Source organism: Nicotiana sylvestris, chromosome 8 (genome assembly GCF_000393655.2).
Source record: "Nicotiana sylvestris chromosome 8, ASM39365v2, whole genome shotgun sequence".
Classification (NCBI taxonomy): domain Eukaryota; kingdom Viridiplantae; phylum Streptophyta; class Magnoliopsida; order Solanales; family Solanaceae; genus Nicotiana; species Nicotiana sylvestris.
In genome coordinates, this window is record NC_091064.1 from 110,606,338 (window position 1) to 110,625,275 (window position 18,938).

Consider the following 18,938-nt stretch of genomic DNA (forward strand, 5'->3'; position numbering starts at 1 on the left):
GATCATTTGTGAAATAATTTGAACTTAATATGGCTATAAATAGCAAAATTAAATTAATGAAATGTTGTAGAGCCATTTGTGATGCAATTTTGTAATTATTTATATAAATAAAATACTAGAATAAATTAATTTAAAAATATAAAAATTATGGAAAAATATCAATTGATGCTACTGCATAGTTTTGAAGGTATATATGCACTTTAAAAAAATTATAGAAAAAAATTGGGTATCAACAACTGTCCCTCTTTTCCTGGAAGGATGAAAGAATTTTCAGGTAAAGAAATGATGGCCAATTTTGGCCAAATGGGATATTTTTAGAAAAATAGAGACCGAACTCTGGTCTTTGAGCTGCCTACTGTGAGCACGTGATTTTTGCCATACATGAAATACTCCTACAAAATCCAAGAAAATAGATTTTTTCTTAATTATTTTCCATTTTTAGGAATTTTTATTAATTGTTTACATTTTTCTTGCATGTTTAATTTTATTTAAATCATGAAAAAATACCAAAATATCATGCATTGAATTTAGGATTTGTTTTTATATTTTTAGAATTAACTAGTAATTATTTGTTTTATAGAAATTTAAAAATCACAAAAAATAACTCATTTTTACATTTTTTGTCTTTTAATTTTTAGCTTATTGATTTTTGTCTTTTAGTTTAGAATTAAGTATTGTTTATAATTTTTATAAATATCTAATTAGTTTAATTTCACATTTTTGGATAATTTAGGATTTTTAATTTGTAGGATTTTAATTAAAAGAAAAGGAAAAATTAGAAAATAAAAGAAAGAGTTGGAAAAAGGTTTGTCTTGTGGAATTGGGCCAATTCTCACCCAGCCCAGATCTGATCCAAAACTTCCCTTGACTCAATCCCAAACCCGCTTGCCCGACCCTTTTCCCTTCATCTTAAATAGATCCCTAAGACCTAATAGAATCCCTGACCTCGCTGAAAAAGGAGAACGACGCATCTGGTAATTTAAAGGGCTTTATCTCCATTTTTACCATAACAAAGAACAGACCCTTAGTTCCCTCATCTTCTTATTGAGAGTCCCTTCCAATTCCAACAAAAAACAGAGCGTCGTTACCACCCAAGAAGAAGGGACTCCCCTCTCTCTGATCGGAAGCGACGAGCAGCGGCGCAAGAGAGAGCAAAAACGGAAAAATCAACAGCAACTCACAAACTTGTCTCTCCATAGAAGAGCTGAAGCGCCGTTCTCGCTTCTTCTTCTTCATTTTTCGAGCGAAGGCAAAAGAAGCAGACCCTCTCCTCTAAAAAAAAAACATGCAACAACACTTTCACCTCCATGGATTCTCACTCACACACTTTGCGGCATACACACACAAAAAGTTGAGAACCGATTTTGAATTTACAAAAATCAGATCTAAAGAATAGAAGCAAAGAAGAACACACACAAAAAAAGGATGAAATCATGATTTTCTACAAATGAGACTTGATTCAATATTGCTATCCATGTTTAGTTTCATGTATTTATTGTTTGACTTGCTATATCTAGTCATTTGTCTTTTGAAGATTGAGTGAGATTGTTTGCATTTGAGTTTAAAATGGCAATTGGAAGTAATTCATTGTGATATTATTTGAGCATCTTTGGTGAGTTGATCATCACATTTAGTCCCTAATTTTGAATTTTGCATGTAATCTTCAACTATGGGAAATAAATCACAAACATCCGTACAAATTCTTTTAGGCGTGGTTTAATCTATCATTGTGATTGTGTACATGTTCGCGTGATATAATTATGATCATTTTCCAAAATAAATCAAGGCGTGTCATTCACAATTGAATCACTTATGATACATGGCCCTCACAAAGTTAGATCAAGAGCTAATCCTTTTTAGAAAATAATTTGAGGTGTGCCATACGCAAACAAAATTCATAACTTATGGCCCTCGCATAAATAAAAATATTAGTATAGAAAATGCCTTGAACTTTCGAAGTTTGCTTTAGGCGCGTTTAAATAAATTATTGTGACTATGGATACGGTTCCCGTGACATAGTTATGATACTTAATCCCCAAAATCAGGTGTGCATTTCATGTGACCCGATCATAACTACTTTGAACAATAATAAAATAAACATGTCGCGAAACGCAGGCGCATTTCATGTAGTGTGGTTTTACGGTGTGTTCCAAAATGGCAAGTGTACGACAATCGTAACTTGTTCAAGAAATAAATTCCATACATCCTAAAAAGAGGTTAAAATTATTAAAAACGGTTATAAAGTTAAAAATGCACAATAGATTTAAAATGTATAGTAAATCAAATAATAGGCCAATTTATAATAGTTAAAGCGACCGCGCTAGAACCACGGAACCCAGGAATGCCTAACACCTTCTCCCGGGCTAACAGAACTCCTTACTTAGAATTTCTAGTTCGCAGACTTTTAAATAAAGTCAAATTTTCCTCGATTTGGGATTTAAAATAAACCGGTGACTTGGGACACCATAAACTATTCCAAGTGGCGACTCTTAAGAAATTAAATAAAATAATCCCATTTCGAATAATGTCACTTTAATTGGAAAAACTCCCATATACCCCCTCGGGTGGTAAAAAGGAGGTGTGACAGCTCTGGCGACTCTGCTGGGGATCATAACCCAAAACTTTTGGTTCAGAGTTCAAGAATTCGAGCTTAGAATAACTGTTATAATTGGCTTTTATTTATTATCTGATGTTTATTACATGTTTGGGCCTAATGTGCTAAATGTCATTTTTTATCGCTTTGATATTATTTGAACTTTATATAAACTATTACAAAACCCTTATCTTCTCATCTTTGGGGATGTGCACGCTGGTGTGACTCCTTTTCTGTTAGTGTCATACCTTAAAATTAGAAAGAGGCTCGGACAAGTTACAAAGCCGGATGGCCTTTTGGTTCCCGGTATGTAGCCCCCCCTCGGCCCCCGACTTGAGTTGTCCGCTCGGGTACACCAAGTCTAGAACAATACACCCAGGTTTCAAACCTAGAATAACTCAGCTTCATGCCGGATCCCTAGTAGGAACGCTTGTTTGAATCACGTGCATCGACTTTGGGGCCTCAACATAGGGGTTGGGTCCATCTAGGACAGGTGCACCCAAAAATTACAAGACCATCCTGATGCATCTTACGTGCTACTTGCGCATTTGTTTTATTCGGCTTGCATGTTGACCGACTTCTAGAATAAGGAAAAAAAATAAAAAAAAAGGAAAATGAAAAAAAAAACCAAGAGTGAGGTAGGTATTTGAAAATCCTGAAACTCTCCCGAAATTCCGAAAAAAAAGGTCATTTCAAAATGAGCCAAAATTTTCAAGTGTCGTGTTTCCTATGTTATGTCAAAACTGACCGAACTACGCGGGTCTGATTCTCACTGGATGTGAAATCCGTAGGCAAACCTCATCGGTTCCGACCCCAATTTTCAAAAAAATCCAAAAATATTTTTTTTTAGTTCCTTCTTTAGAAATCTTTCCTTTGAAAATTAAAAAAAAAGAAAAGAAGCTTTTTAAACTCAAAAATAGTTTCCTTCTTTCTGAAGTCTTTCATATGGTATAAGAAATAAAAATCAAAATCAAAAAGAATAAAAATTCGAAATACGGGTTTCCTTTATTTTGAAGTATTTTTTCCAAAAATTAAAAAAAACAAAAAAAAAAGAATCCAAAAAAAAAGGGAAATGTTCTTTTCCTTCTTTAAAAGTATTTCTTTCATAAATGTCAACAAAAAAAAAATGAAAAATTGAAGTAAAAAAAATATTTTTTGCTTTTCTCTAGAAGTGCTTTTGTAAATAAACAAAAACTCAGAAATCCAAAATATTTTCTTAAAAGTTCCTCTTTCGAAAATTAAGAGGCAACTTCCAAAATCCAAAAAATATTTTCTTTCTTATTTAGAAAAAGAGAAAACAAATAAAGATTCAAACAAAAATATTTTATTTTTACTTCTAAAATTCCCAAAGTTCAAACCAAAAGCAAATAAGTTTTTAGAAGTCTTTCTTTCAAAAACAAAACAAAAATCAAAATCAAAAAATCAAAAAAAAAAATATTTCCTTTCTTCTTTTAAAGCATTTCTTTCAAAAATTCCAACAAAAAAGAGTTAATTTATTTACTTCATTCTCGATCTTCCTGAACTACGCAAGATCTGATTCATTCGAGGTCATGATACATAGGCAATCCCCATCAGATTTGATCATATCCATAAATAATTTGAGTGAAAGATAAACTGAAAAAAAGAAGAGAAAGGTTTGAGTGAAAAAGAAAGAAAAGAGTGAAAGAAAAAAAAAAGAGAAAAAAAAAGAGTGACAAAAAATAAAAGAGTGACAAAAACAAAAAAGAAAAGAAAAGAGAGTGCAAAAAATAAAAGAGCGGCAAAAACGAGATGAAAAAAATTAAGAGTGATTAAAGAGAAGCAAAAATGAAGAAAAGGTGCAGATTGAAAAAAAAGGTTAGTTAAGGCCGGGATGAAACATGCAACCGTTCAAACACACGGTAGAAGCGTTTAACTGTTAGGTGCATTGCATCCCAATGTGTGATTTGCTATATGTTAAATGTTTCAAAACTAACAAGGTTGTTGGATGTGCAAATTAGCCAGGTTTTTGGTGGTTGGTTTTGTTAGTAGTCTAGCCTCCCCTCCTTCACAAGATCCAAAGGCATAGATGGCCTCCGCGAGCAATCTGCCAATCATCGGTCCTGAGGATAGCCCGGCATCGGCTATTTTGCAGATAGAATCAACAGTTGTTGAAGAGAATAAGCAGTTGCATCTCTGCATATTGGAAATGTGGGACGCCTGGTCTAATGGTAGGGAACCGCCAAGTGCAATCCCTGGGTTCCCCGAGTTGATCCCCAGGTCAGGTGAGGTTACCAACGCCCCTGTGCCCAACCCGCGTATCCCATGCGGGCATCCTCTAATGCCCTTCAATGATCCTGGCATGCCTTTTGTGGTTCGCCCCCAGGCACCGGCTTCAAGGGTACTGCCTCCAATGTTCATCTTTTAGGACACACAACTTCAACTAGAAATAACATATGTGACCCCATACTCTTTCACTTAACCTCCGCAATATGACCTCTCGGTGGAGCAAGAAAAGGTTGTTAAAAATCCTGAGCAAGAGGAAATGGTTCGGAAGATGAATAGCCTGGAACAAAGCCTGAAAAACATGCAAGGTCTAAGTGGACAAAATAGCGCCTCATACTCTGACCTCTATATGTTTCCCCATGTCCACTTGCCAGATGGCTTCAAGATGCCAAAATTTGAAAAGTACGACGGGCACGGTGACCCGGTCGCTCACTTGAAATGATATTGTAACCACCTGAGGGGTGCTGGTGGAAGAAAGGAGCTGCTAATGGCCTATTTTTGGGAAAGCCTCTCCGGAATTGCTTTTGAGTGGTATACAGATTAAGAAATTACCCAATGGCACGCGTGGGACAATATGGCCCGATATTTTGTCCGCCAATTCAAGTATAATATGGATATCGCTCCCGACAGAAACACTTTGTCCAATTTGAAAAAGAAAACCGCGGAAAGCTTCCGCGAATATGCTGTCAAATGGCGTGAGCAAGCTGCTAGGGTAAAGCCTCTAATGGACGAAATTAAAATGGTCACGGTCTTTCTACATGCCCAAGAAGCGGACTACTTCCAGAACATGATGTTCGATATGGGTAAGCCGTTCGCTGAGGCTATCAAAATTGGGGAAATGGTTGAAAACGGTTTGAAAACATGTCGAATCTTGAGTCATGATGCTTTTAAGTCCACATCACAGGCTGCTCAGAATGGTTCGGAAGGTTTGATGAACAACAATGGAAGTGAAGAGGGAGCCATGATGGCTTGAAACTCGAGAGGGGCTCGCAGGTCATTAAGCCAATCATATGTGCCTCCTATGGTCCCACCACACTATTATCCCCTTCAAGATGATGCCTATGCCGTGGCAACGCCTCCATATGCGGTGATGAACGCGCAACCTTACACGTGGCCACAACATTATCCACAAAACCGAGCTCCACCTCCCAAAAATGCCCATCCTTACCAAGCTCCAAATTCTCAACCAAATGATCCCCAATACAATCCTCGCCTAAGAGAGCCTTTCAGAAACAATCAGTTCACCCCTATTGGTGAATCGTATTCAAGTTTATTCTAAAAGCTAATCAAGCTAAATCTATTGCAGCCAATGACCCCGAACCGGCCGAACCCCGAGCCCCCAACGCACCGAGCTGATGCTAGATGTGAATACCACTCTGGAGCAGTGGGACACAATACAAAGGACTATTGGACCCTCAAAAGGGCAGATGAAGATTTGATTGAAGCTGAAAGAATTATTTTTTGGGATGAAGAAGCTCCTGATGTGATGAACAACCTGTTGCCTGCCCAAGACATCGGGCCAATAGTCAGAATGATTTGTAAAGACGAGGAATTTGATCCGGCACTAAAGGTCATTGCAGCCATTGCCGAGACAAAAGAAAAGCCAAAAAATGGTCGTCAAGCATAAAAGTTCCTCATCAGATGAGAGTCTTAGTAACTAGTCTTGCTATCCCTTCTACATTCGGATTATCTCAGGGTGTGATCCGGATGTTTTACTTTATTATCTTACTTTTCGATGTAAACCCTTCTATCTTCAAAAATTGAAAAAAATCAAAAATAAAAAAATCAAATGAAATTAATATTTCATTGTCGAGGAATGCCTCTTTTCTTAATCTTGTCACTTTTCTTATTCTCTTTTTAATTCTATTAAATGCAGATTTCAATAACATGACATGCTTGCGGACTTCATGCCCAGATCGTGAAATGTTTTCAGACCTTGGAATAATGAATCAAGAATTATATTGTAATGAAAATAGGTCTAACAAAATAAAACAAAGAATCAGAACAGCTAAAGGAACATTGACTTCAGTTTGGAAAGGTCCATACATTGCAGCAAGAGTAGTGCCGAAAGAGTGCGTTGTACTTGGGACACATCGAAGGAAATGTCCCTGAAATAACTATCAATGCAAATATAGTCAAAAGGTACTATATTGGATCCTCTATATAGCATTAATATTCGTTGATTGAGATAAAGAAGGCTTTCTTTCTCACTATCCAAATATTTTGCAAACCCTTTGAGCCAGTTACTTTTCTTTGATTACCCTCTTTGGAACCTGAAAGTGTTATTGAAAAAATAATAAAAAAATGAGATGAAAAATAAAATAAAAAAATAGAAGAAAAAGAAAATACAAAAAAAGGAAGAAAAGACAAAGAAAATGAAAAAAAATGAAAAAAAGAGAAATGGAAAAGGAAAGGAAAAAGAAAACAAAACAGAAAAACAAAAGAAAATCAAAAACAAAGTTTCCCTGAACTACGTTCGACTTGATTCCGAAAGGATACGTAGGTAGCCTCTCTTTGGGGTTCAGTCACATCAAAATAAAAATCCAAATTTCCCCAAAAGTTGAAACTAAGGCAGAAGTTACAATGGTTCGGCGATCGTTTTGCCTGAAAGGTTCCAAAGTTGTAATTCAATCCAAATTCTTTTTACCCCAAATCCTATTCAAGTCCTTCCGATCAATCGATGAGAATGTTCAAGGATCAGAGAATACAGCCACTCGGATCTGATGCAATCAAAGTGAAAAATAAAATGAGAGAGTCTTATTGGTGAAAACCCACACGGGCACCATAGGGCGATGGTAAGCTGAGAAATTAAAATGAGAGAGTCTTGTTAGTGAAAACTCGTAAAAAGCACTACAAGGCGATGGTGAGAAGAGAAATGAGAGAGGTTAGCTGGTGAAAACTCGCAAAGGGCGCCCCTTATCGAAAAGAGGATCCTTATAGCCATCAACACTGATAGAGTCCTGGTATGATTTCTCAATTTTGAGGTTGAAGTTGTGATGAATTTCGGGAAGTCGGACGATTTACACGGATCAGGCATCTAGTCCAAAAGGCATGTCATGTTCATTGAAGTCCGTATGTACTCCAGATAAGTCCTTCTTTCTTTTCCCCGAAAGGGACACTTCTCTTTTTAAACTCATTCTCTATTCCATTGTTTGTCTTCTTTGAATCCCTTTCAGTCTAACTCTGTTCCAAAACTAAGGCAAAGAAGGGATGGCAAGACTGATTTATAGAGTTCTCATTTGATGAAAGCTAATATGCAAAAAGGGCACCCAACCTCGCCAGGGGCATCAAGTCGACTGGCCATGGCGGCCGATGCTTCGAAATCAAAACTCTTGGAAGGAGAAAATCAAATTGAAGTGCATATAAAGGCAAATGAAGTTGAAAAGGTTGAGTACCACATGGCTAAATATCTCGGCAAAAGTTTGAAAAGCCAAGGCACCCAAATGCTCTGAAATTGACATTGGAAGAAAAAATCTAGAAATGAAAGGCCTACGAAGGCGACACAAGGTTGGAAAAGGTCAAGTCCCACGCGACTAGCCGTTGCAGCAAAATTTGAGGAGCCAAAAGTTCCCCAATGCTCCGAAGTTAAAAAACGGAAAAAAAAGAAGAAAAGAAAAAAAAGGCCTACGAAGGCAAAATAAAGTCGAAAAGGTTGAGTTCCATCGACCAGCCATCAAGCCAAAATCTGGAAAAAAAACCCAAAGGTTCTCAGGGCCTGAAGTGAAATCGGTCCCCAGGACACGAGCGGTTGCAATTGAGATCTTCATCAAAGAAGCCGAGCCGAGATCCAAATAATCAAGGTCACAAAACCAACCACCATTTCAAACTAACAATTGTTCTTTGTTTGAAAACATGAAACATGTGCAATCCAAAGTAACCTTGCAAGAAGCAGGTGCAACCAAAGAGAAACTGCGCAAGGGCTAGAAATAGCTTCGTAGCAATAATCAATCAAAAAGGGAAGTTTCCTCTGAATTCATTCCTGCATTTGTACTCATTTTATTTAAAAGAAACGAAGAAAAATTCAAAATCATGGTAGCCTAGGGTCCCCAATATCTAGTTACATTTTTTCCAATATAGAGCTTCCACACCCTAGTTGAATTGATTTTTAGACATAGGGTCTCCACTCCCTAGTCGCCTTTTGCCAACATAGGGTCTCCACTCCCTAGTTGAGATTATATTATACATAGGGTCTTCACTCCCTAGTCGCCTTTTTCCAACATAGGGTCTCCACTCCCTAGTTGAGATTTTAGACATAGGGTCTCCACTCCCTAGTCACCTTTTGCCAACATAGGGTCTTTACTCACTAGTTGAGATTATTTTAGATATAGGGTTTCCACTCCCTAGTCGCCTTTTGCCAACATAGGGTCTCCACTCCCTATTTGAGATTTTAGACATAGGGTCTCCACTCCCTAGTCGCCTTTTGCCAACATAGGGTCTCCACTCCCTAGTTGAGATTATTTTAGACATAGGGTCTACACTCCCTAGTCGTCTTTTGCCAACATAGGGTCTCCACTCCCTAGTTGAGATATAAGACATAGGGTCTCCACTCCCTACTCACCTTTTGCCAACGTATGGTCTTCACTTCCTAGTTGAGATTATTTTAGACATAGGGTCTCCACTCCCTAGTCGCCTTTTGCCAACATAGAGTCTCCACTCCCTAGTTGAGATTTTAGACATAGGATCTCCACTCCCTAGTCGCCTTTTGCAAACAAGGGTCTCCACTCCCTAGTTGAGATTATTTTAGACATAGGGTCTCCACTCCCTAGTCGCCTTTTGCCAACATAGGGTCTCCACTCCCTAGTTGAGATTATTTTAGACATAGGGTCTTCACTCCCTAGTCACCTTTTGCCAACATAGGGTCTCCATTCCCTAGTTAAGATTATTTTAGACATATGGTCTCCACTCCCTAGTCGCCTTTTGCCAACATAGGGTCTCTACTCCCTAGTTGAGATTTTAGACATAAGGTCTCCACTCCCTAGTCACCTTTTGCCAACGTAGGGTCTCCACTCCCTAGTTGAGATTATTTTAGACATAGGGCCTCCACTCCCTAGTTGCCTTTTGCCAACATAGGGTATCTACTCCCTAGTTGAAATTTTAGACATAAGGTCTCCACTCCCTAGTCGCCTTTTGCCAACGTAGGGTCTCCACTCCCTAGTTGAGATTATTTTAGACATAGGGTCTCCACTCCCTAGTCGCCTTTTACCAACATAGGGTCTCCACTCCCTAGTCGCCTTTTGCCAACATAGGGTCTCCACTCCCTAGTCGCCTTTTGCCAACATAGGGTCTACACTCCCTAGTCGCCTTTTACCAACATAGGGTCTCCACTCACTAGTTGAGATTATTTTAGACATAGGGTCTCCACTCCCTAGTCGCCTTTTGCCAACATAGGGTCTCCACTCCCTAGTTGAAATTTTAGACATAGGGTCTCCACTCCCTAGTCGCCTTTTGCCAACGTAGGGTCTCCACTCCCTAGTTGAGATTATTTTATACATAAGGTCTCCAATCCCTAGTCACCTTTTACCAACATAGGGTCTCCACTCCCTAGTTGAGATTTTAGACATATGGTCTCCACTCCCTAGTCGCCATTTGCTAATATAGGGTCTCCACTCCCTAGTTGATATTTTTTTAGTCATAGGGTCTCCACTCCCTATTCGCCTTTTGCCAATATAGGGTCTCCACTCACTAGTTGAGATTATTTTAGACATAGGGTCTCCACTCCCTAGTTGCCTTTTGCCAACATAGGGTCTCCACTACCTAGTTGAGATTTTAGACATAGGGTCTTCACTCCCTAGTCGTCTTTTTCCAACATAGGGTCTCCACTCCCTAGTTGAGATTATTTTTGACATAGGGTCTCCACTCCCTAGTTGACTTTTTCCAACATAGGGTCTCCACTCCCTAGTTGAGATTATTTTAGACATAGGTTCTCCACTCCGTAGTCGCCTTTTGCCAACATAGGGTCTCCACTCCCTAGTTGAGATTATGTTTGACATAGGGTCTCCACTCCCTAGTCGCCTTTTGCCAACATAGGGTCTCCACTCCCTAGTTGGGATTTTAGACATAGAGTCTCCATTCCCTAGTCGCCTTTTGCCAACATAGGGTCTCCACTCCCTAGTTGATTTTTAGTATAGATATAGGGCTCCACTCCCTAATCTCTTTCCTAAGGATACATAATCCTGATTTTTTATTGCTTCTAATGAAGAAATAGTTTAGGTTGTTGTTACAAATGACTCACGAAATTTTCCTAGTGAAAACTGGGGAAGAAAAATTTCGTTCATTTGCTTGTTTTGGTGTCTGAGCAGGTTTTACCTCGAGGCACAAAGTTCGAGATGACCAAAAGAATGAGTCTCAATCCAGAATAAAGAAAAGAAGAAAAAGCGCAAAAAGAAGTGAACTCAAAGTGTTGAAGGGGAGAAAGATGCAGACTGCTCAAGATATGATTGAAGTCACAAGCTTCGCATGTCCCGCCTTGATCCAGAGCTGAAGAATGAACTGGCGGCTACAGTTGACGAGCATCAAGATTCAGATCGGAGTCTGCATCAAGAACCAGCCAAGACTTAAGATCAAGCTTCAGAAGATTTATAGATAGGAATCTTGTAACTCGTAGTTGATAGGCTTAGCTAATTTAGCTTTTTCTTTTTTTATTTTGGTGTAATAAGGAGCTCAGCAAGCAGAAACAGCAGCGACAACAGTGAAATCATAGCTTCTCGATAGTCCCAGCAACCAAAACTTCCAAAACTAGACTGACCTGATTCCTTTATAGTCAAGGATATGTAGGCAACCTTTAAAGCAAGGTTCGGTCAGATTTTTTCAAAAATGCTTCTCATGGAGTTTCAAATGGGCAAAAATTCCTCGTAATTGCTCATTTTATCTTTGCCTGAAAACCCTTCATGTCTCCGAGTAAAGAGGGGCAGCTGTGAGCACGTGATTTTTGACATACATGAAATACTCCTACAAAATCCAAGAAAATAGATTTTTTCTTAATTATTTGCCATTTTTAGGAATTTTTATAGATTTTAATTAATTGCTTACATTTTTCTTGCATGTTTAATTTTATTTAAATCATAAAAAAATAACAAAATATCATGCATTGCATTTAGGATTTATTTTTATATTTTTAGAATTAACCAGTAATTATTTGTTTTATAGAAATTTGAAAATCACAAAAAATAGCTCATTTTTACATTTTTGTCTTTAATTTTTAGCTTATTGATTTTTCTCTTTTAATTTGGAATTAAGTATTGTTTATAATTTTTATAATTAGCTAATTAGTTTAATTTCATACTTTTGGATAATTTAGGATTTTTAATTTGTAGGATTTTAATTAAAAGAAAAGGAAAAATTAGAAAATAAAAGAAAGAATTGGAAAAAGGTTTGTGTTGTGGAATTGGGCCAATTCTCACCCAGCCCAGATCTGATCCAAAACTTCCCTTGACTCAATCCCAAACCCGCTTGCCCGACCCTTTTCCTTCACATTAAATAGATCCCTAAGACCTAATAGGATCCCTGACCTCACTGAAAAAGGAGAACGACGCATCTGATAATTTGAAGGACTTCATCTCCATTTTTTCCATAACAAAGAACATACCCTTAGCTCCCTGATCTTCTTATCGAGAGACCCCTCTGATTCCAACAAAAAACAGAGCACCGTTAGCACCCAAGAAGAAGGGACTCCCCTCCCTCTCTCTGATCGGAAACGACGAGCAGCGGCGCAAGAGAGAGCAAAAACGGAAAAATCAGTAGCATCTCACAAACCCGTCTCTCCATAGAAGAGCCGAAGCGCCGTTCTCACTTCTTCTTCATTTTTTGAGTGAAGGCAAAAGAAGCAGATCCTCTCCTCTACGGAAAAACATGCAACAACACTTTCACCTCCATGGATTCTCACTCACACACTTCGCGGCACACACACACGAAAAGTTGAGAATCGATTTTGAATTTACAAAAATCAATTTTGAAGAATAGAAGCAAGGAAGAACACACAAAAAAATAGGATGAAATCATGATTATCTGCAATGTTTGAACTGTTGTCCGTTGTTCTGGGTGTCCGAAGCTGTTCAATCCGAGGAATTGCTTCATTTTTGCTGTTTTCTTCTTGCTGCAGCTACATCTACGAATTCCAAGCCTATATCTTGTTATCTATTACTCCCTCCGTTCCAATTTATGTGAACCTGTTTGACTGGGCACGAAGTTTAAGTAAAAAATGAATGACTTTTGGAATTTGTGGTCCTAAACAAGTTCAAATGGGCCCCAGAGTATTTGTGTGGTTATAAAAGCTTCTCATTAAGGGTAAAGTTGTAACTTTAAGCTAAATTGTTACCAAATTTAGAAAGAGTTCATTCTTTTTGGAACGGACCAAAAAGGAAATAGGTTCACATAAACTGGAACAGAGGGAGTATTATTTTCAGCTAATAGGTATGTCAAGACTCCTTTTTAATTCAATTTAATTAGCCAAATGAGACTTGATTCAATATTGCTATCCATGTTTAGTTTCATGTGTTTATTGTTTGACTTGCTATATCTAGTCATTTGTCTTTTGAAGATTGAACGGGATTGTTTGCATTTGAGTTTAAAATGGCAATTGGAATTATTCGTTGTAGCTAATGTTAATGAGGTATATTGAGAATTGTAGGTAAGTTTTGTTTGTTAGTTGCATTAGGATTTGCAGACTAAATCTTTGTTGAAGTCTAAATGATCTATTTCGTTTTTTTATCAATAAGGCTGAATAAACATATCAGAAATGTATATCTTAGTGGTAAGACAACTTACTAATTTATTTGTTACAAGTGCAAAGTGTTGGAAGAAAGTATTTACCAAAATATGGAACTATTAGTGAAATGACTAAAGTTGAAAACACCAGAATTGTTCTGATGAGGATCGATACACCATGAGTTCTAAGCTGAGGTGAAGGTAAGAATTCTTCAATGCCAAACGTAACTGGTGTAATCGTTGTGGCATATTTCGTGTCAGAGTTTCTTGGGTTGCATTTCACATGAACAAAAAATGAGAAAAGCATAGACTAAAGCTAATATTATACTTACCACTGTCCAAGCTGCAACTTTTTGAAGTAATTCATTGTGATATTATTTGAACATCTCTGGTGACTTGATCATCACATTAAGTCCCTAATTTTGAATTTCGCATGTAATCTTCAACAATGGGAAATAAATCACAAATATCCGTACAAATTCTTTTAGGCACGGTTTAATCTATCATCTTGATTGTGTACATGTTCGCGTGATATAATTATGATCCTTTTCAAAAATAAATCAAGGCGTGCCATTCACAATTGAATCACTTATGATACATGGCCCTCACAAAATTAGATCAAGAGCTAATCCTTTTTAGAAAATAATTTGAGGTGTTCCATACGCAAACAAAATCCATAACTTATGACCCTCGCATAAATAAAAATATTAGTATAAAAATGCTTTGAACTTTCATAGTTTGCTTTAAGCGCGTTTAAATAAATTATTGTGACTATGGGTACGGTTCCCGTGACATAGTTATGATACTTAATCCCCAAAATCGGGTGTGCATTTCATGTAGCGTGGTTTACTATGTGTTCCAAAACGACAAGTGTGAGCACGTGATTTTTGTTTCGCGCGACAATCGCTCCAAAAGAAATAAAAAAAATAATAACAATTGGTCCTGCTGTACAATTTTTGGATTTTTACATGGCACTTTGTTAATTATTTATGATTTTTTGCCTATTTTATTTTTATTACAAAAAAATGTATGTGTCATGCATAATTTGAACCGTAATCCGGTTGTTAAATAGAAAATCATAAATAGGCATCTTTGTCCGTGATTTTGTTCTTGCTTGATTTTACCTGTTTTAAAATATTTTAAGGTGTGTGCAAACAATTGTATTAAGTGTTTATTTAATTTTAATTTGATTTACTTAGGTTTTTGTTTTTAAAATAGAGAAGAAAATAAAATAATAATAATAAAAAGAAATCTTTTCGGACTTGGGCCAATTTTAAACAAATTGGCCCAAACAAACTCAGCCCAAAACCCCTGTGCAACCCAGTCCAGTCCAGCTGACACCAAGGACGTCCAAACGACGTCGTAATGGTTGAGTCTGATCTGAGCCGTTGATCTCTGAATGATCAACGGCCAAGATCACTTCCTCACAACCCATGATGAACCCGACCCATTTCCACCCGGACCAACCCAAACCCCCTTTAGATGAAACGACGCCGTTTCCCCTAAGCTTTCAGATCCAAGCCATTGATTTCGATTGATCTGACGGCTGAGATCAACCCACCCATTCCATATATAAGCCCCTTACCATACCCTGCCCCCTATCCAATACCCCAGCCTTCGTCTTCACAGACCCTTCCCCTTCAAACCCTAGCCGCCCCCATCTCCCTTCACCAGAAACCCGGCGGCATGAACGCCGGTGACCTTCACCTTAACACCCTAGAATCCCCTTGCCATCCTGAACATGGATCTGTTAACTACTTAACTCGAATCCCATCCCACCTTCTCGAATCTTCATTTGAAGATTCGAGTCAAAGCTCGATCTACACCGTTTAACCCCAGCTTCACACCAGACACTCCCCAGACCCCCTCGTGACCAAACCATGCTTGGTTTGGTCCGAATCTGACTAGGGAAGCACGAATCCCGGATCTAATTTTCGGAACCTTAGGGTTCCTCGTCACTGGTCCATATCCGTTCAAGCCGAAGAGATTAAGGTCTAATGGACCTTAATCGAAGTGTTTCTCATCTGAGAAACACTTCGATTAAAGTCCGTTCAGCCTTAAGAAAGGTCTGTTCGAATCCAAGTAAGATTTTGATTTTTCGGGGTTTAAGGTAAGTTTTGCTTTCTTTTCTTTATTTGTTTTGGTTCATCTGATTGTTTTAAAGGTCTGTTCATGTTTTGTTTGTGTCCCTGAATTTTATCAACTGTGCCCTGTCCACTTTGCCTGAACCTCTGTTGTTTGATTGAGTCTTTCTATTGGTTCTGATAATGTGTATGTAAGTGTTGTGCAATTAGCTGATTTTCAAATTTGAACTGACTAATTGATTCCTCGAATACCACTTTGTTTAGTCAGTATAATTCAAATCATGTGTCGATACTGTTAAATGTCTGATTTTTGGCTACGATTGTGCATGTTATGATTAATATAGTCGAGTCGACATGTGTCGTCAATTAGTTTCAATTGCCTGAACAATAACAAATCGATTTGCTTCTGGACACATTTGTTTGAATCGATTAGGAACTGAGTTTGTTTACTTATAGTTGTTAATTTGAATCAGAAATGTAAAAAGGAATGTTTGTTTAACTTCTGAATTGGAGGGCATGTGCACTTTCTGCACAACATGTGCATTTGTGCACCACAGGTGCATTTGTGCACAGCCTGTGCCCTGCATAAGGGCTTTTGAATAAAATAATCGACAGCACATGCTGTCAGATATATTCTGCTGCCCATTACTCTGCTTTAGTTAAGAAGTATTAAACCTCTTTCAAAAGGGAAAGTCTGCCAGGGAATATGATGGGTTTCTAATACTTAAATAGCTAAGTGGAACTGAAAAGGGGCAGCACATGGGAGGGGTATCTGATTAATCTAACAGGCTGTAAAAGGGGTGATGTTAAGGCTTATAAAAGGGAGGCACATTGAGAGATAAGGGGATATACACAGAGACAGAGGGAATTGTGAAGAAAAATATAGAGGAGATCAAGAGAGATCTGAGAAGAGAGGTTTGGAGACATACATAGATACACATATATACAAAAATAGAAAGAGAGCAAGAAAGAGATAAAACAGATAGGAAATCAGAAACTTGGTTTTGTTTGTCTGAAGTTCATCTGTTGTCAATTTGTTAGGTAGTGTTGCTTCTTCTAAGTTTCAATCGAGATTACTGTTAGTGTTTTGTTGCATTTGGTGTATCTCGGAATTGGATTGCCTGGATTTCTGTTTCCACTACACTGTGTGCTGCTTCATTTGGCTACTTTCTCTTCAACTATAGTTCCATCCCTTGCAATAGAATCTGCTCTGCTGTGTTGTTTCGATTGCTGCTGTTACTCTGATTCCTGTTGCTGCTGATCTTCCCTGTTATTCTCTTCTTCCTCTTTGCATTTCAGCATTCCAGGTACACATTTCAAGTCCCATATTGATGTAACTGAAACAGTTTGAAAGCATGAAATGAAAAAGGTTGAAGAAGTTCAAGTATTTGTTGTAATATTCATGGTACATTAACGAGTCTGTAAAAATTGATTAGTTTATAATTCAATAGTGTGAAAGTATGTACTGATACTCGATTGAGTTTAGCCCTTCATGTTAGTTCGTCAGTTGTTTGTTAGTACGGGGTACGTATACTCCGACCTTATACAATGCTGTTTCTGTTTCCTTTAGTTATTTTTTTGGGTTCCATTAGGCAGTACATAGGGTCACATTCAAAGTCCCATTGGTAACAACATCTAGTAGCTAAATCCTTTAATCTAGCCTAAATAAGTTTAGTTAAGTTCAACTCAAGAAATGTTCGGATTAAGTGTTATATTTCGTTAGCTCGTATGCGATTCCTTGTCAGATTAAAGCATTTTTCCATTAAAGTATAACGTTTTCTTAACTTTGTAAATAATTAATCATAAGAATCCGGATCAGGCCAAAGCATATAATTAAATTAGCATGTACCTTTTCTTCTAATTTTAGGGACAAATGTATTAGAAATGTAGCCACTTTAGGATATCCTTTCTAAAATAGAGACGAGCCTCGCCAAATAAAAAATGCAAAATTGCGGGGGCCCTCGATAAATAATCATAATAAATATTTAGAATTCAGGCCAGGCCGTTTAGAGAATCTCACGGCCTTCTCAAAAATAATAACGCGTTAGGCTCTTTAGGCGCGACTTAATTAAATCATATTCTTAAATTCGGGTGCACATTGATGTGACCCAAATCCAAATCTCAACGAAGTCAAAATGTGTTGACAATCACGGGCGCATTGATTGTGACGTGATTCGAGATGCATTTTCACGACGTTGCAATTCTATAAAATAAGTGATAATGATAAAAGCGGTTTAAACTTAATAAAAGCATGTAAGTCATAACATTGTATTTAAATCAGATATTTAGCCATTATAACAATTTAAGCGACCGTGCTAGAACCACGGGATTCGAGGGTGCCTAACACCTTCCCTCGGGTCAACAGAATTCCTTACTTAGAATTTCTGGTTTGCAGACTTCATTTGGAAAAGTCGAAAATTTCCTCGATTTGGGATTCAAGATAAACCGGTGACTTGGGACACCAAAAACCAAACCTTTCCCAAGTGGCGACTCTGAATTAAAACAAATAATCCCATTTCGAATATTGTCACTTAAATTGGAAAAACTCCCCTCGCGCGTTCTACCCTTCGGGGCCGGGCGCGCAAAAAGGAGGTGTGACAGCTCTGGCGACTCTGCTGGGGATGATTAACCCAGAACCACTGGTTCAGGGTTCAAGAATTCGAGCTTAGAATAATTGTTATATTTGGCTTTATTATCTGATCTTTATCACATGTTTTTGCATAACCTGCTAAATGTTGTCTTTTACCGCTTTGATATTATCTGAACTGTATATAAACTGTGCCGAAACCCTTCTCTTCTTACCTCCGGGGAGAAGCTCGCTGGTCGAGACTCCCTATTCTGTTAGTGTCAATACCTGAAATAAGAAAGAGGTCGGACAAGTTACAAAGCCGGACGATCTCGCGGGTCCCCGGTACGTAGCCCCCTCCTCGACTCGAGTTGTCCGCTCGGGTACACAGTCCAGAACAAATACCCAGGTTACGAACCTAGAATAACTTGACTTCATGCCGGATCCCTAGTAGGAACGCTTATCTGCATCATGTCGCATTTGACTTAGGGGACTCAACACAGGGGTTGGGTCCGTCTAGGACAGGCAACCTCAAATGAAAAGACCACCCTGCTGCATCCTATTTGTTTTGCGCATTTATTTGCCTCGGTTCCGCATGCTGACCGGTTTTGAAAAAAAGAAGAAAAATAGCGGCATAGGGAGATAATTACTTATTTTGGAAAAATAGAACCAATGTCCGAATAGTGTCGAAACCTCGCCGGAATTTCTTCTAAAATATGTATATATAAAAAAAAAGAGATTGTCTTCT